Raw genomic sequence first — 20,585 nt, forward strand, 5'->3', positions numbered from 1 at the left:
CTGGGGCTAAAGAACCAGGATTATTGGTTTTTTCCCCATACTCTCACTCATCAGATTCAGTCTCAGGTATTCAAGTCCAAAGGATTTGTTCTGGGGGGAATTATACCAAGATAGATTTTTATATATTCATATATCATATGTGTAATTTTATACTACTTATAAAACCATTTCATGTATATATATAGCTGTATAGAAGAATGAAGACAGTGAATTCTACCAAAAATAAAGCCTTCCACTTTACATACCAACAACTTGTTAAAGCACGTATACTGATTTTTTTAATGGAATTCTTTCTAAAAGAAATTACATCTTGTCCTTATTAAGCAGTAGTTCATGGATATCATTTAAATTTTTCTTGCTGATTTGGAGTCTTAATTAACTACCAATCTCATTAAGAATGTATGCATATTAAATCTGTCTCCTTTTTTATCAACTCTTCTTGCTTCCTTTGAGTTTTTTGTTCTCAATATTCTATTCACAGAGAAAATAGATAAATTTTTTAATACTTTCACACACACACACAAGATGAAAAGTCGATAAGCTCAGTTCTGTAGAATAGTAACTGTAAAGGACATGGATTTAGTGCAGAGATTTTGTAAAAATTGTCTAGAGAACTTAAAAGCCTTTATCACACTAATTACAATTCAGAGCTCTGGCCCAGAAGGTTTTGGTTACTGGCAAGGTGTTGCTGTAATTTTATACTAAATATAAAAGACTTTAAAAAATTTTTGGTACACCTACAAAATAAAATAAAATCAAAAGTAAATGGCATTTTTTCTTAACTTGGTAAGGCTTCCTTCTCCACATACCACTCAAAGATGCTTTAAATGAAAATGTCACATGAAATATTGTTATATTTCTGGCTCCGTAGTGGACTGAAAATATACTACAGAAACTTGAAAATATTTGGTTTCCTATTCAACAAGATTTAAATTTAGGAATTATCAACAGAACCTATATTATTCCATCTGTAGGTTCATAAGCAAAAGATAAGTTCTAAATTATCACTCCCAAGGATCATTCTGATGTAGTCTAATTTTGAATAATATTTGAATAATCTTATTTTTAATATACTTGAATATCTGAATTTTTAGGTAAATAAAATAAGCATCAGTTTCAGTAAGCATTTGTAGTTTTTCTGATATGAATCCATATCTAATCAGAAATATTACTTGCTTACTTATAATTAACCCTGTTTCTAAATTATTTCCCTATTTGCTGTACAAAAATACAGTAACAAGGGTGCCTGGGTGGCATGGTCCGTTGAGCATCTGACTCTTGGTTTCAGCTCAGATCATAGTCTCAAGGTCATGAGATCTAGCCCTGCTTCCGGCTCTGCACTCAGCGCAGAGTCTGCCTAAGTCTCCCTCTGCCTCTACCCTTCCCACCTCAACCATGCTCTCTCTCAAATAAATACATCTTTAAAAAACTACAGTAACAATATTTAATAAGCAAACATGTGAATGCTTATCAGAAACAAACATTGAACAACCTTAACTAATCATCTTCATTTTAATTTTATCTAGCTCTCTTTGAAGCAATGGTGGTGCTGAAAAATTCACAACTCAGTTCACAGACCCAGTGCCAAATATTGAGTATTCTAGCTTTGAGAATTCTGAACTTCATTATATTTTGTTTCTTTTTTTTTTTTATTTATTTTTTCTTTTTTTTTAAATAATAAATTTATTTTTTATTTGGTGTTCACTTTGCCAACATACAGAATAACACCCAGTGCTCATCCCGTCAAGTGTCCCCCTCAGTGCCCGTCACCCACTCACCCCCACCCCCCGCCCTCCTCCCCTTCCACCACCCCTAGTTCATTTCCCAGAGTTAGGAGTCTTTATGTTCTGTCTCCCTTTCTGATATTTCCCACACATTTCTTCTCCCTTCCCTTTATTCCTTTTCACTACCCACTATGCTTTTTTTTTTAATAAATTAATTTTCCATTGGTGTTCAATTTACCAACATACAGAATAACACCCAGTGCTCATCCCGTCAAGTGTCCCCCTCAGTGCCCGTCACCCACTCACCCCCACCCCCTGCCCTCCTCCCTTTCCACCACCCCTAGTTGGTTTCCCACAGTTAGGAGTCTTCATGTTCTGTCTCCCTTTCTGATATTTCCACACATTTCTTCTCCTTTCCCTTATATTCCCTTTCACTATTATTTACATTCCTCAAATGAATGAGAACATACACTGTTTGTCCTTCTCCGATTGACTTACTTCACTCAGCATAATACCCTCCAGTTCCATCCACGTTTCATATGCTTACAGATGGTTAAGCTTGATCTGAGAAGATGCTCTCAGGAAGAGACTAAAACCTCATCTTGTTGCATAAATAGAGTGACCGTATATTCCATTTGTCCAGGACAGCCCCTATTTATGCTAGTCATCACAATCTAATTTCAATAGGGCCCCCATGTCCCTCAAAATGTCCCATTTTAAGCTATAAATTACAAGGTCATCCTATCTATTAGGTTAATTCAGAGACAATGGAATGGTTTTGCTTCTTCAAAAAAACTTGAGCACCTTGGATTCTTAGGAGAAGGTAGAGGAGTCAAGAAAGACAAGAGAAGACAAGATGTTGGGGAAAATTCTTTGGTTTCCCATTTGTAAAAAGAAAGTGAACATCAAGTTGAAAGACTATATTATCATTCAACATGTCTTATGCCTGCTTCTAAGCTGGCAGTTCAGTAGTATCTGGTGTATTTTCCAAAAATTGAAATAACATATAGGGTTAGAAGATATTTAGAACTAGGTGAATTTGGGACACACATTTTTGAGGATCTCTGAGTTAAATTCTTTTTTTGTCAAGATTTCATTTATTCATTCATTAGAGACACAGAGAGAAGAGAGAGAGGCAGAGACACAGGCAGAGGGAGAAGCAGGCTCCACACAGGGAGCCCGACGTGGGACTCGATCCCGGGCCTCCAGGATCACGTCCTGGGCCGAAGACAGCGCTAAACTGCTGAGCCACCCGGGCTGACCTCTGAGTTAAATTCTTGAAGTGATATTCCACACTCATCATTTTGGATAGTGCCATTTCCTTTATAATATGCCACCTTTTAGTCCATGGATATATGAAAATAAAAAGATAATTACTTAATTTTGTCCTGGGGTTCTTAAAGCTTTAATAACCTACCTGTACTTTTACTGGCAATTTTTGATAACAAGGACCCTGCAAGGGCCACGCCTTAGTGGCTGGTGCCACTGCTAGCGAGACCAGTGGTCCCATAAAGACTGATTTCCTGTCATACAGCGGGGCAGATAGCCAGACTCACATTTGGGGAAAGTGACCGCAATAACCTCCAGAGACTCGGAGTTAAACTATGCCATTTGCTAGTTTTGTGAACCTGAACAAAATCAAAATCAGATCATAACAAACTGAGGTTTTCCACAATTTTATTTGTAAAACAGAGAGCTAGACCTCTAAGATAAGATCCACCTCAAGCAACTTGGAAATACCTTGAACTTTGTTTTAATGGCTTAAGCAAAATACATATATTCTCTGACTCTGAGGAAGATTAGCAATCAGATCCTCTTCATATCCAGCATATCAACCCCCAAATTGCAGAGTTTCCTATGGGCCTCTCTCCTAAAAACAATTACACTATGTAGTATTTTCCTACCAGGAGTTGAGTTTTGTTTGATTATTTGTTTTCCACTTGTTCCTTTTTTCTTCATTGAAATTCTAGAGTGAATCCAACTTCTTTGTTTCCAATTGTCTGTTCCATATTATGTCACTAAGGTAACGGTTAGTTATTATCTGTGATATTTTCTTTCCAATCTCCTTCCTGACCTTTGATCTGTCTCCATCTCAAATTTAAATTTTAGTTTTCTGAGGCAGAAACTCTATCTAAAGCTCAGTATTTAGTCAACACTGTGCTTTCTCTGAAAATGTAGCTTCCTCTGACATTTTTTTAAAATAAGATTAATTCCTTTATTTATTTCCAGGTCCGCTTCAGTATCATAACTTTTCATAGTGTCTTGTAAGTTATATTAGCTGAACTAATTAATTAATTCTTTTTTAACTTGTGGGTTTTTTTAAAGTAACATAAAATTTACCATCTTCGTTGTTTTTAAAGTGTGCAGTTTGCAGTATTAAGTATATTTACAGTGTTGTACAACAGATCTCCACAGCCTTTTCATCTTGCAAAACTGAAATTCTGTAACCCATTAAATAGCAGCTCCCCATCTCTTTCTCCCTAAGGTCCTGGCAGCCACCTTCCTACTTTCTATTCCTATGAATTTGACTACTTTAGATAGCTCATATAAGTGGCATTTTAAACACAATCTGATCTATATTTTTATTACATATACAGTCACAAGAGCCATGGCAATATGATTTTATATGTTAGTATATTAGCACGTTAATTGTTTCAAAGAGCTTGCATTGATATTAAGTCCCCCTTTATTCAGTACTTTCTCTCCTGTCACCCTCTTTCTCAGACTTCCCACTCTTCGAACCCTTTTCATCATGGCCTTCAAAACTCAATCCCACTGTAAGCAAGCATTCTGTACTCTTAGTCTTAACTGAAACCTCACTTTCCCTGGAGAATCTTTTCTCTCTCCAAACCTATAATGAAGGCTCTTTGTTCTCTTATAACTCACACAGTCCAAGGCCATGGTGATGGCGTATAGGAAGGAGTATATAAGTTAATAGTTAATAGTCTTTTGGTTAGTAGTAATAGAGACTCAGGCTAATGTCTAGCATAACCTTAAAAAATTATGGACCTATATAACTGAAGAGAGGTATTCTCAAAGATGCAAACAAATATCAGAAATATTATTCCAACTTTCAGCCATTATTTCTACTTGTCTCTGCTCAAAATAATTTTCTCAGGATTCTATGGCCATCTTCTAGGCAGTGGGCAAGATGGCTGCTGATAACAAGGTCACATCATCTTTACCCTCATCTTGAAGAGTACATCTACAATTCAGAAGTACTGTAGTTGAATAGCTTGGGTAATAAAGCTATTCTTTGATCCAGTTACTTTCTATGCAAACACTTTCCATAACTTTCTATTGGTCCAGCCTGGGACATAAGTCCACTAATTTGTGAGGCTGAACACCAAAATAGATAGCTCCTCCAAAATCACATGAAGTTCATATCTTCAAAGAAAAACATCACAGGCTATCTACTAGAGAAGAAGTGGCATTCTTTAGCACCTCATGTTAGTTTTAAATCATTTCTTCTTTATCTTCCTCTAATAAAAGCTAACAAACCTCTCCTCCTTTGAGACATGTTAGTCAGCTCCTATTCTCAGCCATCTACTGTCATTGGTCAATACTTAACTTAGATGGGTTTGGCACAAGTTTTTCAAAATATTTATCATCATAGTGTACTACTTCCATGTCCATTTGGATGACTTCTCCAATAGCCTAAAGTCTTAAGTTCATAGTTCCTTGGTCCCCTAAAATCTAGTCTTCTTAATTTTCTTTTTTCTAAATCTTATCAACCATGGAAATTTTCTTTTTAAAAAACCTTAAGATTCTAGTGTTAATCTCTCTGACCACAAATTCTGACTTTCTCCCACGTGTCCACACAGACATCCAACAGAAACATCAATTGATAAATCATGGTAGACTGTATTAAGATTGTGCCCCAGGCACTGCTACAGTTCATACACCTTGTCTCTGACCTGCTTGCCCACCTGACAGTGATGGCAGCTGCCCATCAACAGCGATTCCAGCTCTGACCAGATCTCCTCCTTTGGGTTTTCTGAGCACCAATCTAGGTGTACATGCAATAACATGTAAAAGGCACCAGCTTTAATCTCAGGTCATCCAGATGTTGTGAGCATCAAACAAGTTCCCTCTGGCCACATGAGTTCCAGTTTGTTTCCTCAGGTTCCACTCTGTCCCTGTGGACCTCAGCTTGCATTTTCCTTTCCTATGTGTCCTGCTGACCTACACTAACTGCAAGCCCACCATCATATGCAGAGGGGACTTAAAAATATTATTTCTCCAGTTTCCCTTCATGATGATTAGCAACTTTTCTCTGATCTTCCAACATCACTGTTAAGATTTCTGTGCCTCCAGGTTCTTGTACACTTTGTACGATCTAATCCCTACAATAAATCTATTTCATATCACTCATAGGGGTACTCCTTCCCTAGTCAAGCTGTAACTGAGACACCTGATTGGAGGTTATTGCACAAAACTCTGAGAAGTATCTATAGAAAAATAAAAGTACTTAAGAAGCAAAAGAATTCACATCAAATGAGAATTTATATTCTTAGATGTGTTTGAAAAGTTCTGTATGATTGGAAATGAGAGGAATAGCAGGACTGAAAAACACTCATAAATTTTATGTCTCAAATCACTTAGGATGCTCTTTCTATGTAACCTCATCCCTTTTTCCATTCCACATAAAATCAAGAATCATTAACAATTTTTTACTAACTGGTCCTATGCTTTTCCCCACCAACCTCAACCAAACATTTTATGTTACATTTCAGCACAAAATGGTAGATTCAGCCTATTTTCCACTTTTCTTCTTCTGTATACCCCATAAGATTATAATAAGGATTATCTAAAATTATAAAAACACAATAACTAAAAGAAAATAGTGGAAGCATACAAAAACAAGTACTTTAACATATTTCTGGAATATGGAAATTGAGAAAGAATACCTCTTGTGCTAAAGCTCTAGCCCAAAATAAGAGAGAAGGAGGCTTCAGCAGATATGGGAAACACCTTGTCCAGCAGAAATCAAGATGCTTCAGAATAGAGACTATAGGTAGAAGAAAGGTCAGGAGAAAGTGGACATGAAAACGAGATTAAATGAAGACCTGTATAAGACATAGACACCTGTCTTCTCACGCAGAATGACTTGTAGTTAGGCATTTCACTGGTGCCAGAAAGCAAAGCCCCTCTCCTTCTAGTATTAGCTAGAAGAAAAGGCAGCTGGCTCACTTCCCTCTAACTATAATGTAAAGCTTCTAGCCACCAAACCTCTTCACATACAGAACACACCATAACCTTTTAATTACCTCAGTTTTAAATGGAAATAGGCAACAAATGACTACCAGAAAACTGAGGGAAGGTTGCAGTGTAACAGAAAGACCAAGATAAATAACAAAATTATCCCCTAAACAAAAAGAATATCCAGGAAACAGCAGAAGAGAGCCTTAAGTAAAACTTTAGTGTCCTTACACAGAAAATACTAAAGAAAAGATCAACAAAATTGAGAATCAATATAAAGTCTAGTTATTAAGAATTCTAAAGAGATGAGAGCAATTTATCAAAGAATTAAAATAAGATAATTCTCCGGAGATGAAAGGAGGACCTGTCTCCAATCTGGTAGGGTCTACTTGCAACCAATGGTATGAATTTAAAAAGAACCACACTTGGGCACATTATTATAAAACTTCAAAACTCCAAAAGTTAAAAGATATTAAAAAGCTTCCACAGAGGGCTGGGAAAGACAATTGTGTACACAGAAATTAGAATCAGAAGCATTGATTCCTGGGATTCCTGGGTGGCTTGGTGGTGGAGTGTCTGCCTTTGGCTCATTCTGAGGCCTGGGATAGAGTTCAGCATCAGGCTCCCCGCAGGGAGCCTGTTTCTCCCTCTCCTGTGTCTCTGCCTCTCTCTGTGGGCTCTCATGAATAAATAAATAAAATCTTAAAAAAAAAGCATTGATTCCTTTTTGTTTTATTAGCGACACCACATAGTACAGCAATATTTTTAAGGTTCTGTGGGAAGCTTTTTTCCAACTTAGCATTCTCTACGCAGCCAAACCATTAATCAAGTGGGAAAGAATGAAAGAGAACTTTTTGGTCTGAAAGCACTGATAGATTTATCTCCATACCCCCTTCCTTGGGAAGTTCCATGAGGAGTGGTGACAGGTGTGAGAGTTGTGTGAGGTAAACCCTCATGACTCATAGCAGGATGACACTAGGAAGTGTCAAATTTGATAAGTCAAGAAATCGCATTATACATGATTTATTGGAGACATGGAGTTAACCACCAGAATAACAAAAAAAAAAAAAAATGAAGTTGTAAAAGTAGCGACTTCTAAAGAAGGACTTAGGTGGTAGGGTAAGTACAACTTTAACCATGTACATATATTAACATGAAGTAATTTTTAAATGTACTACCAGAGCTCCAATTAAAATTCTTTGTCTACTGTTTTATAATATTAACTACATGGGCTGTGGCAAGCAGAATGATGCCCACAACGAGCACCACATCTTGTGAATATGTTATCTTATGTAGCAGGAAGGGACTTCGCAGATATGATTAAGGTTCAGGATCCTGAGATGGGGAGATTAGCATAACTTAACTAGGTGGGCCCTGACATAATCACAAGGTCCTTAAAAGTAGAAGAGGAGGGCAGCCCCGGTGGCTCAGCTGTTTAATACTGCCTTCAGCCTGGGGTGTGATCCTGGAGACCCGGGATCGAGTCCCACATTGGGCTCCCTGCACAGAGCCTGCTTCTCCCTCTGCTTGCCTCTCTCTCTGTCATGAATAAATAAATAAATCTTTAAAAAAATGTAGACGAGGAAAGCAGAAGGGAGTCAGAGGAGATGTGACTAGGAAGAGTAGGTGGAGAGGTGTAACTTTGCTGGCTTTAGAGATGGAAGAAGATGCCAAAAGTGTAGGCAGTCTCTGGAAACTGGAAAGGCAAAGACATTGATTCACCCCTGGAGACTCCAGAAGGGAATACAGTCCTGTTGACCCCTCAATTTTATTTCAGCAAGATCCATGGCATGCTTCTAACCTGCAAAGTATAAGAAAGATTTTTGTTTTATTTTACCATGTTTGTGGTCATTTGTTACAGCAACAATAGGAGACTAATACATGGACTTACATGACTGGAATTAACTCCTTTTGATGTTTTCCCATCTTAGACTATTATTTTCCTTTCAGCTATTACATTATGATCAGGTTTTCCATTTTAAAGGGCAGCAAAACAGACCCTTTGCTTTTCCTATTTTATAGGTACTGGCTTTTTTGTTTAGTATTTCAGGCAGTTTACCACCATAATATCAAATCTTCCTTGGTATCAATTTTGGATCCATTATAATGTGTCTATTTTCAGTGAAGCCATGATGGAACATTTTTTGATGATCTTCTTTCCTAGAAACCTGAATAATTCCATCTGATTGCCCATGTCTTTTTTCAAGAGCTTCAACATCCAGAAACCACACTTTCAGAAACAAAAAAGAAAGCGATTAAGTGTAAGAAAAAATGATTCTGTTTTTTTCTGACACAATTAGTCTTATTTCTCTGTATCGAGTCTTCTAGACATAACTTCAGGTGTCACAGCAAGGTCAGAAGCTTTTGCTAAACACTCCACTTAACAATCATGTATTTTCATTTAATTATACCTTAAAGTAATTTTATGGTTGTTATTATATGTGTACTAATCTTCACTTTCTCTAAACTGAAATTCTCTTTGCCTCTTTGTGGGGAAAACATGGACTTTGAGCTAAATATATCTAGATTCCATACCTGGCTCTCTCATTTACAGTCTACATAACCTTGGGCAAGTTATTTAACCTCTCTGAGCTTTCTCCAACCATAAATACAGAGGTTGTAATGCTTTATACTGCCTACCTCACCTCTGCAATACTGACATTTTTTTAATAATAAATTTATTTTTTATTGGCGTTCTATTTGCCAACATACAGAATAACACCCAGTGCTCATCCCGTCAAGTGCCCCCCACAGTGCCTGTCGCCCATTCACCCCCTCCCCCCACCCTCCTCCCCTTCCACCACCCCTAGTTCATTTCCCAGAGTTAGGAGTCTTCATGTTCTGTCTCCCTTTCTGATATTTCCTACCCATTTCTTCTCCTTTCCCTTCTATTCCCTTTCACTATTATTTATATTCCCCAAATGAATGAGACCATATGTTTGTCCTTCTCCGATTGACTTATTTCACTCAGCATAATACCCTCCAGTTCCATCCACGTCGAAGCAAATGGTGGGTACTGTCATTTCTAATGGCTGAGGAATATTCCATTGTATACATCAACCACATCTTCTTTCTCCATTCATCTTTTGATGGACGCTCTTTGTTGTAAGGAGCTGTCCTCGTGTTTTTTCAGCAGCCCTGGTCTCTCTATTCGTTAGATGTGAGTACATCCCCCCACTCCTTGTTACAATCAAAATTTTTTCCAGACATTGTCAAATGCCCCCCTGGGGCAACGATTACTTGTTTGTTGAGTGGGTTAAATGAAATTATGTGAGTCATTTAGCACATTTTGACACATAATAGGTACACAATAAATGTAATTTTTGTATTATTGGTAGACCTGGGTTCTCAATATGACAACAACCACATTGTACTGCATAAAAACAAAGAATGAGAAATCAGAGAATGAAAATTTTTAAGTTATTATTATCAGGGGTAAGATTGGCTATAATTCAGAGAGGAAATAATTCAGTATTAGTTCAATTAGGATTATAGGAGTTTGGTTGTGACTATTCTGAGGGAAGGAGAGGAGGGAACCTGAGTAAGTTAAAGCATTTGTGAATTTGACAGATACAATTTCAACCTTACCTGACATTTTTTTCTTCTTTTAGTCCCCTGAGAAAAACACAGCCATTGGAATTATTTTCTTAATAATAAATTTATTTTTTATTGGTGTTCTATTTGCCAACATACAGAATAACACCCAGTGCTCATCCCGTCAAGTGCTCCCCTCAGTGCCCATCACCTATTCACCCCCACCCCCCACCCTCCTCCCCTTTCAACCACCCCTAGTTCATTTCCCAGAGTTAGGAGTCTTTATGTTCTGTCTCCCTTTCTGATATTTCCTACCCATTTCTTCTCCTTTCCCTTCTATTCCCTTTCACTATTATTTATATTCCCCAAATGAATGAGACCATATTAGTTTGTCCTTCTCCGATTGACTTATTTCACTCAGCATAATACCCTCCAGTTCCATCCACGTTGAAGCAAATGGTGGGTATTTGTCATTTCTAATGGCTGAGTAATATTCCATTGTATACATAAACCACATCTTCATTATCCATTCATTTTTCAATGGACACGAGGCTCCTTCCACAGTTTCAGCCATTGGAATTTCAAATTAAATTCAAGCCTTATTTCCACTGTCTGATAATGTAGAAAGAGTTCAGCATTGAGAAACAGGCAAGAAAATGTCTAACCATTCTGAGCCTATTTCCATATCTGCAATATAAGGATCATAATATTATTACTTGATAGTGTTTTGTGAATATTCTGTATTTCATTGGCAACCTACAATAGAATTCAAGGATTAAGCACCTGAGACCCTACCATTTATTGGTACCTCCTATGAACCAGGCATTGGTCGAAGAGCTTGGCATATATTAACTCACTTAATCTTTAAAACAAAGACAAGAACTCCAAGAGCAGGACAGCACTAATCTAACCCTTTTTTTAGAAAGGCACCACGGTGCTAAGGCACTTGCCAAAGGTCACATGACCAGGGGGTGATGGAGCTAGAATCACAACCTTCCAACTCCAGAGTCTAAACTTATAACAAGTAACATTTCCTAACTCTTATCCTTGCCTAGTTAGATATATATAGCTGGAGTCTGCATAAGGTTCCTTACTTAGGTTGATGGAAATGCCTTTTCACTTTGTTTTAAGAATTTTGGGTTAATAAGAAAACAGACGTGATAATTCAGATTCCAAACTCTGGATTCAAAGTTTGTATAAATTTGGATCACAGTGAAGGATAAGAGCCTGAACATTTAACAGACCAGAAAGGAGAGTGATTAAAGACTTACAGTGACCAAATAGCTAGGGATTAATTGCTTACAAAGCAAGTTTATTTTTATTACAAGAGGTTAATTCATTTATGGATCATGTGCAAATCTTTTACAAAGTATGGGGAGAAGTTGGAGCAGAAGCAGATATCTCTGAAATGTTCTCACCTTCCTGAGAGTCCATAGGTTTTAGAGAGGAGATGTACATGAAAGAAAATAAATGAAAAGAATATACATGGTTTTGGGTTCTTTGCTTTTTGGGTTTTTTTCTGGGTAACTGTTTTACTTGTTGAGACACATATTAGAGATGCCCCATTAGGAAAAGTCCTTCTGATACATTCACTGCAGTATTTAAAAATAAATGCTTATGCAAATTTTTTATCACAATCTTTGTTAAAAAATAAATCCTATATTAAAGAAACATTTTGTTCAAAATTTGCCTAAAACAAGAAAAATACAAATATTTGCTTTTTTTTTAACACAAGTGTGAAAAGCGTGTTGGGTTGAATAATAAATTAGAGTCAGACTAGGAAGGGCCCTCGAAGCCATTCTAAAGAGTTGTGAAGGTAAAGTAGTGAATAATGAGAGTAGAAAAAAGAAACTGTATCTGAGGGACATCTCCCAAGGAGAGTGGATAGGTCTCCAAACTGATTAGATTTAATGAGCAAAGCAAAAGGGGAGCAGAGAAAGACTCCAAGGTAGATAAGTGGTGAAGCCATTAGCCAAGACTAGGCAAGGCATCCCATGTCCTCTGAGAGGAGAAACAGTGGAAGAAAGGGAATAACAAGCGATAGAACGACTTCAGTTTTAGAAATGTTGAGATGGTGCTTAATACACAGGTGTAAATAGCTGATGCGATACTGGGTATATGAATCTGAGTTTGCAATGATTACAACCATAAGAATTTTTATTTATTGCTAGACTCTATGCTAAGCATTTTGTACTCTGTAGCAGAAGCTGCTATTTCTAAATATATGTGCTCCCTCAATAACTATATTCACCTTTATTGATATTAAGAGAACCCATGATTTGTGGCTAAGTACATAGCTACTTGGAAAGAGACTGTGTGCCCTAATCTTCCTTGGCTAGGTGTCACTATGCAACTAAATTCTGACCAATGGCCTGGAAGTGGAAGTGTTCTCAAAAAAGCCTTTCCTTATCCTTCTTAATGCAAGAATGCAGACAATGACATGGCTAGGATAGACAGATACTTAGATATGGAAGTACAGCAACCACACAAACCAGTACCTGCATACCAGGAGCACCAGGTCAGAGCCCTAGGCACCTAGTGAGAATTATTCGTGAGACAAAAGTAATTTGTCTCTTTTTTAGATTACTAATATTTGGATGTTCTGCTTTTTAAAACAAACCAAATCTTAACTAGGTCATGTACATCATCTCATATAATCCTCATAACAACACTATCATTATACCTAATTTAAAAGTGAGGAATGAGGGTGACTGGGTGGTTCAGTGGTTGGGCATCTGCCTTGGCTCAGTTCATGATCCTGGGGTCCTGGGATTGAGTCCTAGATGGGGCTCCCAGCAGGGAACCTGGTTCTCCCTTTGCCTATGTCTCTGCCTCTCTCTCTCTGTGTGTGTGTGTGTGTCTCTCTCTCATAAATAGATGAATAAAATCTTAAAAAAAAGAAGGTAGGGATGAGCCTAAGAGAAATGAAGAGAGAGATTTGCCCAAGGTCATCCAAACAGGAGAAAGTAGAGCTAGAATTTAATCCAAGAAATCCAATGGCAGAGGCCATACTCATTATCACTAAGCTTTATGAAACCATCTACTCTTTGATCTATAAAGGCATCCCACCCAGATAAAAATCAGTCGTTTCATTTTTTAACTTTTCTTAAAGTATAATATATGTAGAGAAAAGAACACGTCCGTATTTTTTAAATGAAGAGCATATTCAAAGTGTTATCTGGTTTCTAACCTATACTCTTCCTCCTCATTCATGTGTTCATTTTCCCTTGTCCCCAGATGACTATGTAAGCATCATTCTTTCCATGTTTATTTTATGACCCAGAAACACATTATTAAAGGACTCTGGAGACTTCTCTTTTGTAGGCTAGAAAACCACAGGTCCTTATGCTTTTACTTATAGATTTAATTTTCCAACTACTTGAATTATTCCCACTGTAAATCTTTAAGCATTCTTTTTTTTAATTTATGATAGTCACACAGAGAGAGAGAGAGAGAGGCAGAGACACAGGCAGAGGGAGAAGCAGGCTCCATGCACCGGGAGCCCGACGTGGGATTCGATCCCGGGTCTCCAGGATCGCGCCCTGGTCCAAAGGCAGGCGCCAAACCGCTGCGCCACCCAGGGATCCCCCTTTAAGCATTCTTTAATCCCTCTCAATCTTTTACCTAAGTACCCTTCATGGTGGCAAACTGAGCAGCATAATGGCTTGAGAATGGGTTTTTCACAGCACTTCCTTGTGCCAGGCCAGGATTCATGCATTAGCCTACCCATCATATTGAGTAGATTTAAATACTTGGTGAGTTAAGAAGTTCTTTCTGTTTTTCGGGAGACAAAGAGGACTTTGTGTCATTGCTGAAAAGCCACATAAATAACTTGAAAACAAAGAGTTTGTCAGTTACAATCTGTTCTTTATATTTTCAGGATTTGAATTTGGCTAACCATAATCCACTAAAAGTCATCTGTAGACAGGAAGGCATGGGAAAAAGTGGTGCAATAGTTTCTTTCTGGGACAGACCCAGGGGGTCAGCAAATAGGGAGAGGTACACCATGCTGGAGAGCTAAATTTAGAGCAGGACAATTTCCATGGGTTAGGACATTGTCATGTGGAGGAATAAGCTCAAGAAATACAACTTGCTGTCACACACCCCCAGAAAAATCCAGGTGCCCAAATAGCTTAGATTCAAAAGAAAGATCTATGCCACTGTGAAATTCTAAAATTTAGAAGTCTAGAAGTAATTTGTTTCCAGATATTTGGGTAAAAAAATTCAGAAAAGAAACATGCCTTTTGCTAAGAAGGAGTACTCAGAGGTAAGATTAGAATCCCAGAAGGTTCTCTAAAGATGCTCAGAAATATGGAAAATTGAAAGTTGAAATTCATCAACACTGTAAATTAATTACAGAGATGAAATAATCTTACAGGAAAGAAACAAAAGGAGTATCATTACATGCAAATAGATAAATAATGTGAAAGACTTGCAAGTTCTGGAGATACTATCATTAAAAATGATTTTTATTATTCTAGTATAATGATAGGAACATGAAATTTAGATCCAAAAGTCATGTGCATCACACAAAGAATGGATTTCTCTAATATATGAAAACTACTGTTAATAAATTTTAAAAAGACCTATCACCCCAATGAAAAGGGACATGAAAAGATAGTTTACAGAAGAAAGACAAATAGTTCTTCTATATTTGACATAATGCTCCACTGTACTCATAATATGACAATTAAAATTAAAACTACCAATGAAATACTTTTTCATCTCTCAAACTGGCAAGCTTCAAAAAGTGTAATAAAGCATTATTTGCAAGACTGTGTGAAATAGACCCTTTCATAATTGCTGGCAGGAGTGAAAATTGATCCAATTTCTTAGGAGAACAATTTGGCAATATCTATCAAAATTACAAAGGTATACATCCCCTCACCCAAAGCTTTGCTCCTACATCCTTAAGTCATCTACTCCCACATCTTGAAATGACTTGTGTTCAAGGCCTTTATATTGTAGCATTTTAAAAACCCGAGTATAGCTGACAGACATTGTCACATTAGTTTCAAGTGTACAACATAGTGATTAAAAATGTCATTTTTATGCTATGTTCACCACAAGTACAGCTATTTTTTTTCCTTTCAATTCATTTAATTTCAACAATCTGTCAAAAAGAGCCAATAGACAAATACTGAATTAAATTTGGTTGGGTTTTTCAAACCCTCCAACTGCAGACTATAAAAACATCTTGTGTGTCTCTCATTCTGACCACCCTGTTACTTTTCCATATACCACAGGCCACCCATAGATATACAAAGCCAGGGGCCAAAGCCGGTACAGTCTACTTGGAGCCAGTAGACAGAAGGGGATGAGGCCTGATGAAGCACTTATGGACAAAATATAGTTCACCGTTGGGTTGAAGTTCTTCAATATAAAGAAGAAGGCAACAATGACCAAGACCAGGAATTGGGTGACCAGGAATAGAAGATGGAAAATGTTGTAGCTTCATAATCAGCAACTTCATTCTTCTTCCACAAAATTCTTTCATCTTTTTCCTTTCGAGACATCTTTCTGTTATCAGCTTCAGAGAGTTTTCGAGTCACTTCTTTGGAAACAGCATCCTCCCTCTTCTGTGCTACTTTGTGTTTGAGAACAAATTTCACGTTTTTGTATGCGAAAGCCACCAGGTAAGTGCTTACGAGGGTCATCACACTGTAGAGCATGGCCGACTGAATGAGATCCATATGCCAAATTTGCCAATACAGCCAGATGGGGATGGCTGACACGATGAAGGCGTTCCCGAAGAAGAGCGTGGAGGACTTGGCCGACAGGTTGCCACACAAGGCTATTGCAGTATCATGGACTATATTCCTTATGCTGTGCCTTTATTCCTCTGACTTATTCATTCCCTAACTGCAAACCTGTATCTCCCACTCCCTGCACCTCGCTCCCACCTCCTCTCTGTCAACCATCAGTTTGTTCTTTGTATTTATCGTCCCGATTCTGCATTTTTTTGTTTGTTTATTCTTTTTTTGTAGTTTTCTTTTGGATTCCACGTGTGAGTGAAACCATGGTATTTGTCTTTATCAGTCTACCTTATTTCACTCAGCATAATACCTGCTAGGTCCATCCTTCTTGTCTCTGAAGGCATGATCTTATCCTTTTTATGGCTGCATAATATTCCTCTGTGTGTGTGTCTGTGTGTGTGTGTGTGTGTGTGATATCTTCCTTCTTTCTTATCTTTTGATAAGTGTCCTATTGATGGACACTTAGGTTGCTTCCATATCTTGACTATTGTAAATAATGCTGCAGGAAACATAGCGATGCATATATATCTTTTCAAATTAGTGTTTACATTTCCTTTGGGGTAAATATCTAACAGTGGAATTATTGGATCGTATCATATTTCCATCTTAATTTTTTGAGGAAGCTCTGTACTATTTTCCACAGTGGCTGTCCCACTTTATATTCCCACCAACAGTATACAAGTGTTCCTTTTTATCCACATCCTTATCAACACTTGTTTTCTTGTCTTTTTAATTTTAGCCATTCTGATACATGTAAGGTGATATCTCATTATGGTTTTTTTTTTTCATTATGGTTTTGATTTGCATTTCCCAGATGAATGATGTTGAACAACTTTTCATGCAGTCTGTTGGCCATGTATGTTTGTATATATTGTAACATTTTTACCATGATGAAAGATTTTAAACTATTTAAATCCTCACTGGTAAGGGCCTGGTTTGATCAATAGTGAATCACTCAATCAATGCACTACTTAGTTGTTTCAAATAAAAATTGAAGATTAATTCTTTATGCATAGATCTGGAATGATTTATGTGCAGAGTTAATAGGTGAAACAAGTAAGGTACAGAATAAAATGTATAGTATATTAGCGTCAGCATAAAAAATGGTAGAGGAGACTTCTATTCACTAGTATATGCATAGAATATCTCTGCATAGACAGCCAACTAACTAATACTAACCTAATGATATTGCCCCAAAAGGAAAATGGGTGGGTGGAGGACAAATGTCAGAGGGAAATTTTCTCTGCATAACTTTCTGTATCTTATAAATATTGACCATAGGAAAATAGTAGTTCTTTTTTATCTAAGAATAGTTCACATACAATGTGAATTGTTTTTAAATTAAATAAAAGCTAGATTAAAAAATCATCTAGGCTTGGGCTCCGCCTCTCCAAGAGTTATTTTAACCTATTTTGAAATACAATTTACTATTTTGGAATTTCCCTAGCAATAAATGGTACTTCTTGCCTATCACACATTATTTCAGGGAACCAATGAGAAAACAAGCATGAGAGCACTTTGTAGACTATAAAGTAGTATGCATGGGATCCCTGGGTGGCGCAGCGGTTTAGCACCTGCCTTTGGCCCAGGTAGCAATCTTGGAGACCCGGTATCAAATCCCACGTCGGGCTCCTGGTGCATGGAGCCTGCTTCTCCCTCTGCCTGTGTCTCTGCCTCTCTCTCTCTCTCTCTCTGTGACTATCATAAATAAATAAAAATTAAAAAAAAATAAAGTAGTATGCAAAGGCAAAAAAAAATGTGTATATATAACAGTATTGACTGAGCCTAGATCCTTACTATAAAATAAATACTGAATATTCTAATAGTTTTGTTGAAACTCAGTTTAAGAATACAAATTCTAACCCATTTCTTTGCAAAGTGTTTATTCTGGCTCCAAACAATGATTTTTTTAGCCTTAAACACAAAAAAGAACTCACCTCATGTCATGTAATATTAAAAAAATAGTCATGTGTAACTCAAACAATAACACATTAATGTACTAGGAAAGGGAACACCTGGGTGGCTCAGTCCAGTAAGAGTCTGCCTTCAGCTCTGGTCATGATCCTAGGGTCCTGAGATGGAGCCCTACATTGGGATCTCTGCTGAGCAGGGAGCCTGCTTCTCCCTCTACCTTCTCCCTCTGCACCCCCTTCCTGTTCATACTCTCTCTCTCTCTGAAGTAAATAAATAGTTTTTTAAATGTTCTAGGAAATTGACCTCAAAAAATCCTACTGTGAGGATTTGCTTACCAGGAAGAGAACTTTTAAAGAATAAACAATTACCCCAAACATGAGAATGTATGTATATAAATGCAAATTATCATATATCTAATTTACCCCAGAAAGAGATAAATGCCCCATGTACATTCTAGAATGAGAATGCCATGTATGATTCATTTTCTTGCCAACTTCTGTTGACTGATGATATCTTCTTGTATCATTCTGTTGAATGAGATTCCAAGGCAAACTCTGGACTTAATGGGAAAACATGCAGCAATAATTATGTCTGCCATGTATGTGAGAGTAAGGAACAGTTGGAAGGCCAGACACAGTCACAACTGCTCTCTACATTCGCATATGTTTCCCCTTTCTTCTTCCCTTCTGCCCTTCAGCACCATAATTTTCTACAAAAAGATTGCTAGGAAAGAGGTTCAGAATAGGATTTAGGCAGACTGGTAGTAAGAAAGAAAGAAGTGTTCTCCTCCCTAGACTTCCTTAGCAAGAGGAAAGGATGAAGAGATGGAAGAAAAACTTGTTTGGAGCTCAGTTAGTTTTTCGCTCTGGTTATTATCACGACTAGTTCATATCAATACTACTAGATTTCATTTATATACAATGTAATCAATGAAGGTCAAGAATGTCCAAACAGTAGCTCATTTAAATCAACATTAGAATCCACAGAAGTTGAATGATCTCCTTTTTGTGTATGTCTCCTTTTTTTTTGTTTTGAGATTTTTATTTATATGAAAGAGAAAGAGAGAGAGAGCCAAAGCCTTAAAATGTATATAAGTTTGATTCTCTATTTAAACTTTAAGGGTATGTGGTCTAGGTAAATAAACATGGCTACATGAAGAAGATAATTAAGGAAATGCTTGTCGCATAAAAGTTTATAGCAGCAAAACTTTTGAAACAACCTAACCAGCTAAAAATTGGGGATTGGCTAAACAAACTATGGGATATCTCTACAAAGGAATCTATTGTCATCATACCCATGATGTAGCAGATTATCAAATGAAAAGATGCTCCCTAATCACCAATAAGTGACAAGAGCAATTATAAATTATAAAAGGAATGCATAATATAATCTTCTTTTTGGTGATACTAGAATATTGTTGAAAGCCTACATACCAAAATATTAACAGTGGTTATCTATGGGTGGTGGTATCACGGGGGATGTGTACTTCTTTTACTTTCTACATATATTTATTTCCAAATCATTCAATAGACAAGCATATCTTTTGTAGTAAGCTATACTTGAAACTTCAAGAGGAGTAGACTTTGTTATATTCATTTTTTATGTCCAAGATATAGCACAAAATATTGCACATAAGTGTTCCATAACTGTGTGTTGAAGAAAAATATATTTAAACATATATTTATATTTAGTTATTATAAATAAAATTCATATAGGATATAAATATAAGAAATATATATTCTCTAAAGCAAGAGTTGTGGCAGTCGTAATCTCAGAGGAAAGCAATATGTCACCAACACGACCATTCACAGAAGAAACAGTCACACAGGTCAGGCCAAATAACTACAGTTAAAGGAAGAAAACCACTAAGTAATCACCAGGTGGCAGGAAATAGAACCAGCAACTTAGCTAAAGAAGCCAATGAATATAGTGAGTTCTAGAAACTGCATCCTCCACAGAGGGCCTAAGAAATCCAGGCTCTTGGCCAACAGGACTGACTCAGGCCTCCTTCATTTCCTTCTGGAATTCAAGTGAAAATAACTCCTCTCTTCTGAGCCCTGATCAGTAAGCTTGTTTCACACAGCTAGGGTGGGTGCTTAGAACCCTCCAGTGGGCTGGAGACATTTTGTAAGATAGGGAGTGTAGTCTGGAAGAAGGAATTTTTAGATTTTAAATGAGAAACAACTCTGCCATTACCAGCGTGTGAGTTTTGCCAAGTTGCATTTTCGTTTTACTTGTTAAGTATGAATTAGAAAAATAGCTGTTTGTCACAAGATTGAGGACAAAATGGATAATGACTGAAAAAAAATTAAGAAGTACCATAACTAGGTGTTAAACTATAAAATATATTACCTTTACTACCCTAGAAAGAGAGAAATGCCCCATATACATTCTAGAATGAGAATGCCATGTATGATTCATACGGAAGATGCTGAAATATAATATGTACTTAGGT

At 37.1% G+C, this 20,585-nt stretch overlaps 1 pseudogene; it reads right to left on the reverse strand.

The window, feature by feature from the left end:
- Positions 1-15,735: 15,735 nt before the first annotated feature.
- On the reverse strand, positions 15,736-16,214 carry LOC119878931 (annotated as a pseudogene).
- Between the last annotated feature and the right edge of the window lie 4,371 nt (positions 16,215-20,585).

This window comes from Canis lupus, unplaced genomic scaffold, assembly GCF_011100685.1.
Source record: "Canis lupus familiaris isolate Mischka breed German Shepherd unplaced genomic scaffold, alternate assembly UU_Cfam_GSD_1.0 chrUn_S2109H2308, whole genome shotgun sequence".
Taxonomy (NCBI): domain Eukaryota; kingdom Metazoa; phylum Chordata; class Mammalia; order Carnivora; family Canidae; genus Canis; species Canis lupus.